Genomic DNA, 15,276 nt, shown 5'->3' on the forward strand with positions numbered 1-15,276 from the left:
ATGCCCAGCACAGAGCCTGGCACAGAAAAGTTTTTGCCTTATAGATCGTATGATGGTTAATTTTATATGCCAGCTTGACTGGGCCAAAGGTGCCCAGATTAAACATTATTTCCAGGCATTTCTGTGAGAATGTTTTTGGATGAGATTAGCATTTGAATCGTTAGACTCAGAGAAGTAGACTGCTCACATCAATGTGGGTGGGCCTCATCCAATCCACTGAGAGCCCAAATAGAATGAAAAGCAGAAAAAGAGAAGATTCATCCCCTTCCTGCCTGCAGGCCTGTGCTAGGACATCAGTCATCTTCAGCCTTTGGACTGAGATTTACATAATGGTTCCCCTGGTTCTCAGGCCTTTGGACTTGGACCAGAATCACACCACTGGCATTCTTGAGTCTTCAGTTTGCAGAGACAGATCATGGAACTTCTCAGTTTCCATAACTGCATCATGATTCCTTATTTTGTGTGTGTACATGTGTGCATGTGTACTCCACTGGTTCTGTTTCCCCGGAGAACCTGACTAGTACAGATGACAAGCAAACAGTCTGGGTAGGAACAGCAATTCAAGAACATCACCCTCTGTACACTGTACACAGACAGCTGTCTGTAGTGGCCACCTGGGCCAAGTCACAAAGGCCTGGACGAAGCCAGCTTCTTCCTCTTCCTTCCTTCACCCACCATCCAGTCATCACACACCAGAAGGTCCATTAGTCTAATAAGATTCTTTTCCAGTCTGGATGTGGTGACTCATACCTGCAATCCCAACACTTTGGGAGGCTGAGGTGGGAGGACTGCTTGAGCTCAGGAGTTTGAAACCATTCAGGGCAATATAGCAAGACCTCATCTCTAATGAAAAAAAATTAAAATTATCATATGGGCATGGTGGCACGTGCCTGAAGTCCCAGCTGTTCAGGAGGCTGAAGTGGGAAGATTGCTTGAATCCAGGAGATCAAAGGCTGCAGTGAGCCGTGATTGCATCACTGCACTCCAGCCTGGGTGACAGAGTGAGATACTGTCTCAAACAAACAAACAAACAAAGATTCCATTCCATCTGTCCCTCCATCTCTCTCTCTCTTGATCCGTATTCCCACTGCCCCCTACTCAGACCCCACCAACTCTCCAGCATTTTCATTACTTGCCTTGGGCTGCCACTCTCTCCTGCAATCCATTCTCTATGCCTAACCAAAGAAATTGTGCTAATAATCACGACCCTTCCTCAGAGGAGACATAACAACCTGACCTGGAAGGCCCTCTGGATACCAGCACTGCCAATCCCTCTGCCAATCCAGCTTCATCTCTCCACCTGATGGCTCCAACCATTCCCTCTCTCATCTCCAAACCTCCCACCTGCTATTTCCTCCACCTGGAAAACACTTTCTCCTCCTCACCCCCCTTTCCCAGATCACCTCTTTTCAGCTTTCAAGTCTCACGTGCCAGTGTCACCTTCTCTAGAAAACCTTTCCTGACCCTTCTCAGGCTGAGCTACGCCCCCTCCTGCCTTCACTGGGTCTCTCCCTTAGACACTGGACATTTGTCACATAAGAGGGAAGGTGCTCAGGTAGTCAGAGACAACATTATGAGGATGGAGAGAGTCTCCAGTAGGGCCTGCTCTTTTCTGATTTATTTTACACTTGGGGCAGCTCTAAGAAGGTCTCCCCCACCAGCACATCTGTGGGGACTTGGCCAGAGTGGGTGAAGTTGCTGCAGCAACAGCAGCTTCCTCCTGACCTTCTGCCTCTGCATGTTCCCCTGACTCACTGATGGAAAACATCCACCCTTCTGGGCCTCTTCCTTATTTCATCACTTTAATCAATTAAGAACAGATTGAAAAGCAGAAAACGTTGTCTCCTGGGCCCCAGCACCCGCATTCCAACTCAATTACAGGATTTGTTTTTGGATCTGGCTAGACGCAGAGGCAACTGAGATGCAGCAGAAAGAGTGAGAGAAAGAGTTTAGATCAAGAGACCAGAGAAGGTAATTCCTATCCCAGCTCAGTCACTGACCAATGGCCTCAGGCAAATCCATTTACCTCTCTGAACCTCCCCATCTCTCCTTATCTGGAAAGTGGGTGGTAACAATGACACATGCGTCACAGGGAGCATGTCACATGAAATAGAGGGTATAAAACTGCTATGTAGATTGTCAAGTCCTAGACCACGTGAGAGATAGATTATTTCTAGTCTACCAATTCTCTTGGTCAGAGATGACATGGCATCAGGACCTCTCTCCCTTCTAATAGCTTAGCCTTGGAACTTTGAACAAAAGCTCTTGTATTCCTTGAGGTCAGATCTTCATTCTCCCACTCCTTGTAGCAACTAACACCAGAAACTGGAAAGAGGGACTCTGGATCTTTAGTTATATATTCAACAGCTGTCATTGTTGTTGGTGTTGTTGTTGTTGTTGCTGCTGCTGCTGCTGCTGCTGCTACTGTTTTCAGTTGACAGCCAGAGTGCTCTATTGGGGGGGGAAAAAAAAGTATAGGTCTAGGTGCGAGCTGTGAGACATAGTTTTGTTCCTGGCTGCACCACTTGATTTCTTGCCAATTGCATCACTTCTGTGGCTTGCAGTTTCAGTTTCTCCATGTATAAAATGAGGGCAGAGGGGCAATGAGTTAATCATCCTTATCTTCATAACCTCATAGGGTGGCAATTAAGATCGAATTAGACCTTTTATAAGCTGTAAAGTTCTATACAAATATAAACTGTTGTTAAAAGAATATTAATAATTCAATTATTGTAATAGTTACTAAATAGTGATGATGAGAAAAAGTATCTTAGCTAGACGATAATGTCTCCTCTTCAGGGGAGAGAATTGCATGACCTCTTTTGGTCAGCCCTTCTGAGTTCCTTACAATTTACAATATTGGAAGTCCTTCCTTTCTCTAACCCAATTATCTCATGCTTCAGTTTAAATCAGTCTCATTTTCTGCTCTTAGTTGGAAAGGAGAATAAGGTCACCATATGCTTTAAGACAACTTTCACCCAATTTAAGACTATTCATAAGTCACACTTCTTCCTTCTGACATACTATCTGAAGACAGCATGTTGGAGGAAAGAGATGAATTCTGTTTTGGAAAGGTGGGTTAGAGGTGCATGTAGAACTTTCAACAGGGATGCACAATAGACTAGCTGGAAATAAAGTCAGGAGTTCAAGAGAGTACTCTGTGCTGAAAATAGTGGTTCAGGAGGCTTCAGAATAAAAGTGGCAGCTGAATAACTTCAGTCTCATTAAACTACTCTCTATTTCCTGGCCAAGTCATTTACTTTCATGCCTTCCTGCCTTTGCTCCTGCTGTTCTCTCTGCCTAGAATGTCCTTTCTCCCTTATCAACTCTGAAATCCTATACATCACCTCCAGAGAGGGTCTAACATTGCTAAAGGTTTCACTCACACCACAGCAAAGTATTGGAAGGTATCATCTGTGTTTCTATGTTGCTTTACTAGCTCTTTCCTACTTAGTCCTCACAACGACACTATCAGATAAGTATCATTTTTCTCACTTTCTGGATGAGAAACTAACTCATCCATCTAAAGCTGCACAGCTAGTCACTGGTAGAACTAGGATTCAAACCCAGATCTTCAGATAACAGTCCAAAGATTTCAGTGCTACAAGATTCTGGCAACTACTCCAACAGCAAGAGATGTAAGATGGGGGAGGACTAGCTTCCAATTCTGAAGTCAAATTCAGATATCAGCCTTGCCTGGGCTTGGCATGGTGGCTCACACCTTTAATTCCAGCACTTTGGGAGGCTGAGGCAGGTGGATCACTTTGGTCAGGAATTCAAGACCAGCCTGGCCAACGTGGTGAAACCCTCTCTCTACTAAAACACACAAATTAGCCAGGCATGGTGGCGCATGCATATAATCCCAGTTACTCAGGAGGCTGAGGCAGGAGAATCGTTGAACCTAGGAGGCAGAGGTTGCAGTGAACTGAGATCGTGCCACTGCACTCCAGTCTGGGCAACAGAGCGAGACTCCATCCCGGGAAAAAAAAAAAAAAAGATATCAGCCTTGCCTGAATTTGAGACAGAGTCACTCTGGTTTGGGATTGAGCTGACCAGGTAAATCAGCTGGTGAGCAGCCAGTGCTCTCCTTTGAGGTTGGCCTCCCTTGGAACTCTCCGTGGTGCTGACACAACTTCCATCTGCCAGCCCTGAAAGCTTGATGCATTCGCTCCATAGCAACTGCGTGGGTTTGTCAGGGACAGGACCGTGGCCACTTCCCAAACATATCCCCCATATCCAAACTTTAATCTTGTTTATTCCTATGCCAGATACTGCTCCCTCTTCTACCTGGTGAATTTATCATACTTCAAGACTTGGCTCCCACTGGCTTCCCAATATGAAGAAATCTTTGGCTTTCTTAGAAAGAGTTCTTAGCTACCTACCATGTGTCACGCACAGTGGTGATGACTTTCACAGGCAATATCATTTATTACATACCAACATACTATATATAATTTACTTATTTATGATATTCATTATTTATTCTCTCTGGGGAGCCCTTCTGGAGGTGCCTGCATTAGGAAGAATCCTGAACAATATGATAGAAATTTTGGATTCTGTTCTAAAAATTATAAGTAGCAGGATAATCAGGGACAAATTCCAGGACTTAGGACCTTGGCCTCTTTAGTGCTGCCCTCCACTCTGACTATCAAACCTTACTGTAACCGGCCCTGGGAATCCCTCACTATCAAGGCTTAGGTATATGAGCATGCTTTATTTAAAAGATCCTCATTTCCTGCCTCTTTGTGAACTTCCACTTGTAAGCAAGGTGGTAACAAGGGTAGGGCTTGCCTTCTCATGTAAAACAACTCCACTCCCAAAAAAAAACAGACAAAATATATGAAACAATGGTTTTCAAAACAGTGGACATGAGGCAACAATGGTTTTTACTGTTTCTCAAAGAACAATAATCATCTTTGAGAAATAAGCAAGGTGGGCCCTACCATTGCCCCCAGCTTACTGCTTTGATAATTTCCAGGCCTCAGCACAGGGAGGGAGAATCTTGTGGACTCCCTGAATTGTAGATCAGAGCTGAGAATCCCAGGAGAGCAAAACTACTAGAGTTCACAGGAAAGGGTACTGGAGAGAAAGACAGCACTGCACATAGACAGAATTCTAGAAATCTGCAAAGGTTTCCCACTGAACAATGAGTGCGTATGTGTGAAGAAACTACAAGAGGCCAGGGAAAGACCTATCAGAGCCCAGTACTCACACAGGATCAGAAACAGTTTCTGTTCCTACCAGCCAACTTGAAAAAAATCATAATTCACAGGGCATTGGGTAGAGTACTCAGAAGAGTCTTCTCTTAGTCATGAGGAATAATTTGCTCTAGACCACAAGCTGCTCTGATCCTGCCTACAAATCTTAAAATAAAGACCCAAAAGGATCAAAATGTTTCCAAGTAGCTTAACTGCATCCCAGAACAAATCTCAAGAATACTTAAAGAAATATAAAAATATACAGCCCAAGACAAGGTAAAATTCACAATGTCTGGAATTCAGTCAAAAACTACAAAGCTTGTAAAAATGCAGAAAAGTAGGACCCACATTGAGAAGACACATAGTCAATCGGAACTGACACAGATATTAGAATTAGGAAATATAGACAATAAATAATTATTATGACTGTATTCTCTCTGTTGAAAAAATTAAGTAGTCATAAAAGACATTAAAATGGATCAAAATTAAACTTCCAGAGGAGAAAACTGCAATGACTGAGATGAAAATTTCAATGGAGTGAATGAATTACAGACAGATTAGACCTTGCAAAAAAAGAGTAAAGTTGAAAAAAATAGAAACTATTCAAAATAAGTCACAAGAAAAAAAGAAGGAATTTTAAAATGAAAAGAACATCAGCGATCTACAGGACCACCTCAAGAAACCTAATATATGTATAATGGCAGTCCCTGAAGGAGGAAGGGTACCGAAAAATTATTTGAAGAAATAATGGCTGCAAATTTTTCCAATTTTGGTGAGAACTATAAACTCATAGATCCAAAAGCTCAATGAACCCCAAACACAAGAAAAATTAAGAAAATTACCCCAAGGCACTTCATAATCCAATTTCTCAAAACCTGTAATAAAAGAAAAATCTTAAAAGCAACCATAGAGAAAAGAAATGTTATAAAAAGAGAAACAGAGATAAGGTGAAAAAGGAGTTCTAAAGAGAAATAATGAAGCCAGGAGACAATGGAGCAGCATCTTTAAAGTATAAAAAGAAATCTGTCAACCTAGAATCTTATACCCAATGAAAATACCTTTCAAAGGTGAAGATAAAATAAATCTTTTTCTGACATATAAAAGCCAAAATAATTCACCACCAGCAGAATAGCAGTATAAAAAATATTGAAGGAAGTCCTTCAGTCAGAAGGAAAATGAAACCAAATGAAAATATAAATCCTCACAATGAAATGAAGAATACCAGACTTTATAAGATTTTAAAATATGATTTAAATCTCTTTAAAGGATAGTTGTCTCAATGAAAATAATAATAATGTATTATGAAGTTTACAGGTAAAATGTATGACTAAATTAGCATAAAGGCAAGGAGGAAAAAGGGGAGGTATACTATGGTAAGGTTTTATACTACATGTGAAGTGCTGCAACAATGCTTGAAAGCAGACTGCAATGTTAAAGATGTGTACTATAAACCCTAAGGTAACCATTAAAATTACACACCAAGGAGCTGATAAGACAACAAAAGAAATAAAATAGAGTCACTATAAAAACTATCCAAAAGATACTGCCCAAAAAATGATAGACTGAAACCTAACCACATCAATAATTACGTTAAATGTAAATGGCTTCCGTCTCCCTTAGCATGTTGAAATGAACATCTGAAAAGTACTCATCCCTCATTATCTGGATTCAGCCCTCAAAGCCATCCTCTGAGACAGATAGATCTCAGGTTATTGTCTCCTACCACAGATTAGGAAACTAAGACCACCTGAGGGAAAGTGACTTGCTCAGGTCAACAGTAAATTAGCAAATAAATCCTCAGTCTTCCCAATCCCAAGAAGAAGCTGCTTCAACCAAGCCCTGAAACAGACTGTTCCCTTCAGAAACTCATTTATTCCCACCTACTTCTACTCTTCCTCTCTCTCTCTCCACGCCCCCCCTCCACCCATCCCCCATCCCCCGCCCTTCTCAAAAGAAGAAATACAATTTGGCATGAATTAATGATAAGCCTGCTTGGCCAATTACCAGAGCTAAGTGCTCTCCCGCTGGGAGTGGCTCCCACAAAGCACTAAGTGATGTTGGACTAGCCAAGGGGCCCCGCCCAGCCAGGCCTAAGGCCCTCCTGGGTCCAGGCTTAGAGGAAGCAGCTTTCCAATTAGCTCTTGCCAGACACACTGGCTTCTCTGCACAGCAAATTGGGTTACAGAGCTCTCCTCCAGCTGGTCTCCTTGTCTGGTCCCACCCGCCCCAGCAAAGAGGATGCTAATCAACTGTAGGCCAAGCCTGCAGATTTCAAGCACCCATGGAGAGAGGTATGTGCAGACCCAGACCCTGTCCCAATAAGGTGGCATTCCATAAGCCAGTAGATATGCCTTATACCGGTCAGACAATGACCTCAGAGCCCTGACATCCAGGCTCTCGAGCTAGTCACAGAAAACAGTGCCTAAAGGAAAGAAGCTGAAGTCCTACACTTTCTGCCTGCCCATAGCTATCTCCCACTCCCACCTCCCACCCCCACAATAAGGCAGTGTTAGGGCTGTCCCCTTGCCATCAGGCCAGGTTTTCTTTTTCTAATTTCTTTCTCCTCTAGCAATTCAAAGATAGCCCAGCCATCCCTTTAAACCTGGAGAGAAGTGCTGAGGAGAGGGGAGCCAGGGACCTCAATATGAAGCGTCCTGGACCCTGCATCCCCTCTTTCTGGGCCAGCCTAAGTTCTACCCCACAGCTGGCGTCCACTGTCCCCATGTCTCCAATATAAGGGCCTGGCCTGCTCTGCCACTCCCCCTAGTGGGCATTGCCACCTGACAGCACTGAACTTTCCCCCACAGAGTAAAAACACAGCATTTCACAGTTTGCAAAACAATTTTAGAGACATTGTTTCATTTGATCCTCACAATTACTCTACTAGGTATGATGAGCAAGGGTTGTAATTCCCATTTAAGAGGTCAGTAAACAAATTTAGACAGGTGAAGAGAGAACTCAGAACCGATTGGAAGCAGAGCTGGTTCTGAAGCCCAGGCCTCTCTCCAACCCACTGCTGCACTGGGGAGCGTTCTCAGGTCCCCTTCATGGACGGTGTACCACTTATTTGACTCAGAGCAATAGGGAAGGGTCTTAGCACAATTTACCCACATATCCATCCAACCATTCACCCATGCAGCACATACTTGTGAGCAGCTACTGTGATCAAGGTACTAGGGACACCAAAGTGAATTAAATCAAGTGTCTGCCTTCAGGAAGCCCACAGACTTTTTGGGAAAATAAACAGATAATGACAACACAGTGTGAACAGTATCATGATGGAGGTACCCCCAGAGACTGGGAGGTGCTCAGGGCAGGCTCCTGGCCCAGAAGAGAGGTGACACCTGAACCAAGAAGAAGAATCAGTAGGAATTCACTAAGCAAAGATGAAAGGGTGGGCAGATGGAGAACATCCTAGGCAGAAGGAACCATAAAGAAAAGTGAAATCACAAGATGCCTTCAGGAAACTTTTCAGTAGTGCTATAGCCTGGAGCATGAGGGGGCACAGAGGCACGGCATGGGGCTGGGATGTGGCAAGGCCAGACCATAAGCATTCATGCATGCCCAGCAGTTCAGGTCAAGGCTTTGCCAGGATGAGCTCTCTGCAAGGTGCTGGCCACAATCCCACAGCTAGCCAGGTTTATGGCCAAATGTTCTCATATCAGCTGGGGGGCTGAGCAGAGACAGGGCCTTTGGGGAGCGAGCAGCTGGTGATGCTGGAAAGTGTCTGCCAAGAGAATTCAGCTGAGAACACTTTCCATTCCCAAGAGGTCAAAGAGCCGTGTTTCTCCTCCCTAGTGGTGGCCCTGAGATCACACTGTCATTCATAATTCACTCAACAAACACTCACTGGCCCTCTGCTTGTGCCAGGCTCTGAGCTAAGCTCTGGGGACACAAAAATAAAAAGGCATGGTCTCTGCCCTTGAGGAATACATGGTCCTGCAGTGGGAGGAGAACAGACTTAGAAGTTACTGCAGTACAGTGAGAGATGGGCACAGAAGGGGAGCAGCAAATCCTTTATGGGAGCCAAAGAGGAGCAGTGGTTGAGCGAGGTTTTAGAGGATGGGTTAGAGTCTATCATGTAGGAAAGGCATTCTAGAAAGTAGGAAGAGTGTATGAAGCATAAGCCATAAAGGGGCACTGAGGCGCAGGAGAAGTGGCTATGTGTTGGGGTAGATTATGGGAGATCAGACCAAAAGAAACTGATTTTTACAGGCTGAGCAGGGATGTTCTCCTAAGGTCAGGCTTGGGTTTTATAAAGATGACTCTGGCAAAAAGAGTGACTGAAGCTGAGGGCGGAAGCAGAAGGATTAGATCTGAAAGGCACTAAGACAGAGTTGACAGGGCCAGGGGACTAACTGACTGCCTATGCGAGGAGAGACATTCATTTGTATCTTACTTTTAAAAATTGCCATGCTTAGCTAAGTGAACCTCTTCTGCAATGCAAATGTGAGGATTCAATAAGCTAAGGTAAGTGAAAACCCCTTGTACAGACCCCCACCCCTACGCCTAGTAGGTATGGGGTCAACATTCAATAAGGCTCATCTACATGATGCAGCGAATGAGAAAGTAAATGAGTAATGAATGAACAAATGAATGAGAAAATTGATGGCCTATGGGTCCCCCAGCAGGCAGCATCACAACCACACAGGTCTCTATGCCCCACCAGAAGTTCTCAGAAAAGAAGGCCAGCTTAGTGGTGTGTGTTTCTCAGAGACACCCTCAGGGGAAGTCAATCTCAGCTGACTCTCCTTGGAGGATCTGGCCTTCATTCTTTTGGCAGATGTAAGGCAGTGGAGGAGTGATATGTCTGTGCTTGACTCTGGGAAGCCCTCATATCTAGGATACAGGTTTGGGCCTGGCTATCCCAGCCTCACTGTGCAAATATCAGTAAGTCAGAAGACAATATGTGAGAAACAGAATAAAGTTCAGGGTAGTAATTGTGCATCATACTATGCACAGGCCTCCTGCTAGGTACACTATGTCTATTATCTCATTAAATATAGCAACCAGGAAAAAGGAGACTTTATCCATATTTACTGATTAGGAAACTGAAGCATAGAGAGATGTAGCTTTTCCTAGGTCATACAACAATATTCTGGACCAAGTCCATCAGTTTATCTATACTTGAAGCAACACATTATAGAAAGTTGAAAACAAAGTAAAAGAACTTACAATTTCATCATCCCAACACAGCAACTATTATTTTGCTTACCTCCTGCATGTTTGGTACACACTTGAGATTTTATTATTCAGACAATTTGGTTTTTACTTTTCTCCTTATTTAACATTATATCATAAGCATTCTTTCAGATTACTATGTTGCCTTCAGAACCATTATTTTTCACAGCTACAGACTGTCAAATTGAGTGTAAACACCGGATTTTATTCAACCATTTCCAATGGTTAGGTACTTAAATTGCTTCCATCATTTGATATTATAAATAATCAATCTTTTCTTTTATTTAGAATTGTCTTCTTTTGGAAAGATTATTTCCTTAGAGCAGACGCCCAGAAACAGAAATACTAGGACCAAGGGTATGAATATTTTTAAGTCTTTTGATACTTGCTACCAAATACCTTTCTTGTGGGGCCTTTGTCCTTCTCCCCCATGTCTGGATGCCTGATTTACCTCTCCCTCTCTCTGGTCCCCTGGCAGAGGCACAACACCCCCAGGCCCTGTCTCCTCAGCTATGAGATGGAGTGAATGACCCTCCTCTGCCAACCTCCTAGGCTGGAGAAAAAGAATTCAAGACCCTATAACAGGCAATACCGCAAAGTGGTTGAACAGCATAATGTTGGTGCTGGAGTACCTAGGTTTGAAGCCCTGATCTCCAACTCCAGAAGCTGTGTAACCTTGGGCAGGTTACTTAACTTCTCTGTACCATAATTTCCTTATCTGAAAAACAAGAGTGAGGAAAGTACTAGCAACTTTTTAGGGTTATGGATGAAGCTTTAAAGAATTATTTTATGCAAAAAGCATGTAAGGAGAGCTGTGGTTATTATAAAGGTGATGTCTGCTGTGGAAGGCAGCACTAGCAGGAAAAGCTTCAGCATTCCTTCCCACAGGGGCTGCCCCAAGGGGAAGGGGCAAGAGCCAAGTGCCTAACAGGCTTTTTGTAGAAACAGCTGATCTAGCTCTAATGGCAATGACCATTACTCCCTCCCTGCAGCCTACACAGTGCGAGGTCTGAGTCTCTCTTGCTCCCCACCCACCACCACCACCTCCGCCCTCTGGCTGTTGTGGCCTGATCTTATCCCTTTTTCATCAGACTGCCTAACTGACCAGAAAATGCAAACGCATCCCTAAACGCACGTAACTGCTCCCCACCCCCCAGCACTCTCCCCCTTTCCGGGAAGCCGGGCCCCAGCGCCAGCCTGACAAGCAGCACTTAATTCTTTATTGAAAACCATTAACTGGAGTTCAGTTCCCTGAGCCCCAGTTTCAAATTACTCACAGGAAACGCCAGACCGGGAGAGTGGCTTTCAAGGGCAGAGCCATCTCCTCTAACAGACTGGCTCCAGGACCCTGGCTATGGGGACTTTTTTTATTTTGAGAGGCAATAACAACAACAAGGACACAGAAACAGCAGCAATAGCTTCAACCCCTACCATGCATGAGAGCTGACAAAGCACCCTCCTCTTCCTCTCTGATTAACAATAGCCCAGTGCAGCAGGTCTGGCAGGAAGTAGGGCCACTCCCTGACAGATGAGAAAACTGATGGCCTCGGGGTCACACAGGCAGGCAGAGATTGAACTGAGCTCCAGATCCCCCTGCCAGTGAGCCCACAACTCCGGCCCTTCACAGACCTCACAGACCACCCACGGTGGGGCCTAACCTGTGGGAGGCACAGCAGGGGAGACAGGTAAAAAAGATGCAACACCTGCCTTGAGAAGCTACCTGCTTGGGAGAGGGACGATGAAAAAGAGTCCTACATTAGAGCCTCAGAGACCCTAGTTCTATCCTGGGTCTGCCCCTAACTGCCTGGCACACTGTGGGTGTTAATTATCATTCATGGCACAGCAGGAAGGAATAAGGCCAGGGGAAAATGGACAAGAGGAGTGAGGGAATGGAAAAACAAATGAGTCCTTAGTCACCTCTATCAATATTTCTAGCCAACCTAAAAGAAACTTTATTCAGTCATTCATTTTGAATTGCCTGAGGTCTTCTATGTGCCAAGCACTGAGAAAGTACTTTACAAATATTTCTCATTGAATTCTCCAAATAGGTACCATTACTATAACTATCACCATCGACCAGTGAGGAAAGGGAGGCTCAGAGAGTTTAGGTAATTCATTCATGATTACACAGCAGTGTCAAGATTTGAACTCAGGTCAGCCTGACACCATGATTCCCACTGCGCATTGTGTTACTATTAATAGTGTCATTGTGGTGCTATAAACAACTACACAGTGACCCAACAAGAGCAGAGAGAATAACAGGCCTGTGTGGGGTGTCAAGGAAGTTTTTTCAGAAGCTGTAGAATCTGAGTTGAAGGATGGGTGAGATTCGGCCAAATGAAAAAGGCCGAGGAGAATGTTCCACGCAGGGACAGTAGCATAGGCCAGGATCAGGAAGTATCAAAAGACACAGCATGTTAAGGCAAGTCAGGAATTGCTGAAATGTCTGAATTAAGCACAGAGAGTACAAAGGGACACTGGCCTCCAGGAGTGTACAGCCCCAGAGAGATGGAAATATGTCAGATGACGTGGTTTTTGAGGTGAACTGGGTAAGAATTTTTATCCAAGAACAAACAGTGTTCTGCTTGTGTTTCTCACTCACCTCTTCCATACAGCAGCCCTGAGAAGTAGCTGAAGAAGGATGCCCTTGGCTGGGGCAGGCAAGGGGCTCTGGCCTCGGAGTCTAGGGGCCTGTTTCCCAGAGGCTGTGCTTCTTACCACCTCTGAATCTGGGTTTCCCCTTCTCTACAAAGGAGTCACTGAGAGCCAATTCCTAGCACAGTAACTTCCAAGTTACTGTACTTTCCAGTAGCCTGGAAAGAATACATTGGGTTTATTCTCATTTACCTCCTTTTAAAAATGTGGACACGGAGGCTCAGAGACTTGCCTGCAGACATCTTCAGAAAATGCTTGATCCGAAATTTGATCTCAAATATGATGGATTTCTCTGCCGTGCTGTCACTTCCACCTACTGAGTCTAGTTTAGCCATCTGAAGTCCAATACAATAAGCCTGCTTCTCCGTCCACAATACTCCCTTGGATGGATGAAGACAACAGCTGTGTCCCCAAATCTCCTCTTTCCAGCCAAACACTCCCAGATTTTCACCCAGTAGGATTTCCCAGCCCTCAACAGGGCTTAGTTTCCCTTGAGGAAGAAACAGGAAAGAAGAATAATAGGAGTTGCCTAGTGCCCTGGCCAGGATTGAAGTATCCCCATCCTCAGAACCAGCAGCCAGGCACAGAGTATCAGCTGCAGCTAACTCCCCACGGAAAACAGTAGTCACAGCCTGTTTGCCTTCTCTGGTCCACAAACTGCCATGGCCAAGCTGGACACCAGCTTGGAAACCCAAGGGACCTGTCTCCATCCCAAACCTTGTCTCTTCCCTGCCCCAGATGGCCCTTATTTGAGCTGGATCCATTTTCTTGGCCACCTTACTGAATGCGGTGCACACTCATTCCAAAAAATGCTGACCTCTGCTCCAAGCCGCCTTGTCGGCAGTTTCCCAGACATAGCTTGACTGTTTATTTATTTATTTTTGTGTTAGCAAAGAGGAGAAAATCACATTGGCCTAAAATGAATACTAATGAAATGCCTTCGTTAGCGTCCTTTGTGATAAGAATGAAAAATCGGATTTCCGCGGAATCACAAGCTATACATTTCTTTTCCCCAACCTCTTTTTTTTTTTTTTTTTTTTTTTTTTTTTTTTTTTGCCCTTTCCTCTGACAGAAAGATTAGGGACAGCCTGGAAGGAGAATAAAGTCATTTCATTAAAAATATCTGCATTTTTAAGGGCGCCTTTGTTGCAGAGGGACGTGGCTGTGCAATTTCTCCAAACCCACTTTTCTCAGCCTGTAAAGCAAATGTACCTATTTGTCCTCTGCTGCAACAATGCCAGCTGCATTCAATCAACTGAGAAGCTGCAAGCCATAAACCTTCTTCCCCAGCTAAGGGGGGGTGGGAGCAGGCAAGAAAGGAGGCATGCCATAAAAATTCATCAGAATAATGTAGGGATGAGACGCGCTCCGATCGCGGGCAAGCAATCAACCAATCACTCATCCCGTGGCATTTACAGCACGTCTCATTCCCCTGTTCCTTAAGGACAATTGATTTTTCCTGATTCCATTAGCATAACGGCGTGGAAAATGTCTGCAGTGCAATATTTCTGGAAAGTTCCAACAAGTAGGCTGGGCACTGGAGTGTGACCATCTCCATAAACCTTCCTCAGGCTCTGCGGCAGACGCTGCCACAGCCGCCACAAAAGGCCCAGAGAGAATGGTGTAGTCTCCAAAATTTGGGGGCCAAGGGCACCTCAGGGGTGTCAAGGAAGGTAATTGGCACCGATATGAAACCTCTTATCTTCTTGTCCCTGAACACAGAAGCACTCTTTTCTGCGAGATGTGATACCATGGGGTGGTAAGAAGCAAGTAAAACCCACCTAGCCTAGGAGTGACTATGTCACACATACTGAGTCTATTTGTAGCCTTCTAAAGCTCCTGTACTTAGAAGCTGAGGAAAGAATGCTTATTGTGATTATTCCTTTGTGTGTGAACAAGAAGGCTGCAGGGGTAGGTACCTAGGGGCCTTACTCTGCTCTTCTGTCAGCTAGGTCTCCACCACATTCTCCACTGAGATCACATATGCATGAGAAAGGAATGTGAGGCATTTGGAACAATGCAGACCTGGGTTCAAATCCTGCCTCTTCCTTTTATCTGTGTGTTTGGCCATGGGCTACAGGTAATTAACCTTTCTAATCCTCAGTTTATTGTTATAAACTATGAAGACCTTATTACTTCACAGGTTGTTGGGAGAATTAAATGAGACTATGTAAAAAGCACCTAGCATAGTGCTGATGCATAACAACAGCTCAACAAATCAGATTCTCCTCCTTCCCTGTTT

General features: G+C 44.4%; 1 long non-coding RNA gene across 1 annotated transcript in view; it reads right to left on the reverse strand.

The window, feature by feature from the left end:
* Positions 1 to 1,039: 1,039 nt before the first annotated feature.
* The window catches only part of LOC103885055, a 65,494-nt gene continuing 51,257 nt past the window's right edge, over positions 1,040 to 15,276 (reverse strand). Inside the window, exons 3-4 of the long non-coding RNA XR_004185093.1 lie at positions 13,227 to 13,524; positions 1,040 to 2,451 (exon numbers count right to left, since the gene is read on the reverse strand). This is a non-coding gene — a long non-coding RNA (uncharacterized LOC103885055). The remainder of the gene's footprint in view (positions 2,452 to 13,226; positions 13,525 to 15,276) is intronic.

This window comes from Papio anubis, chromosome 1, assembly GCF_008728515.1.
Source record: "Papio anubis isolate 15944 chromosome 1, Panubis1.0, whole genome shotgun sequence".
NCBI classification, from domain to species: Eukaryota; Metazoa; Chordata; class Mammalia; order Primates; family Cercopithecidae; genus Papio; species Papio anubis.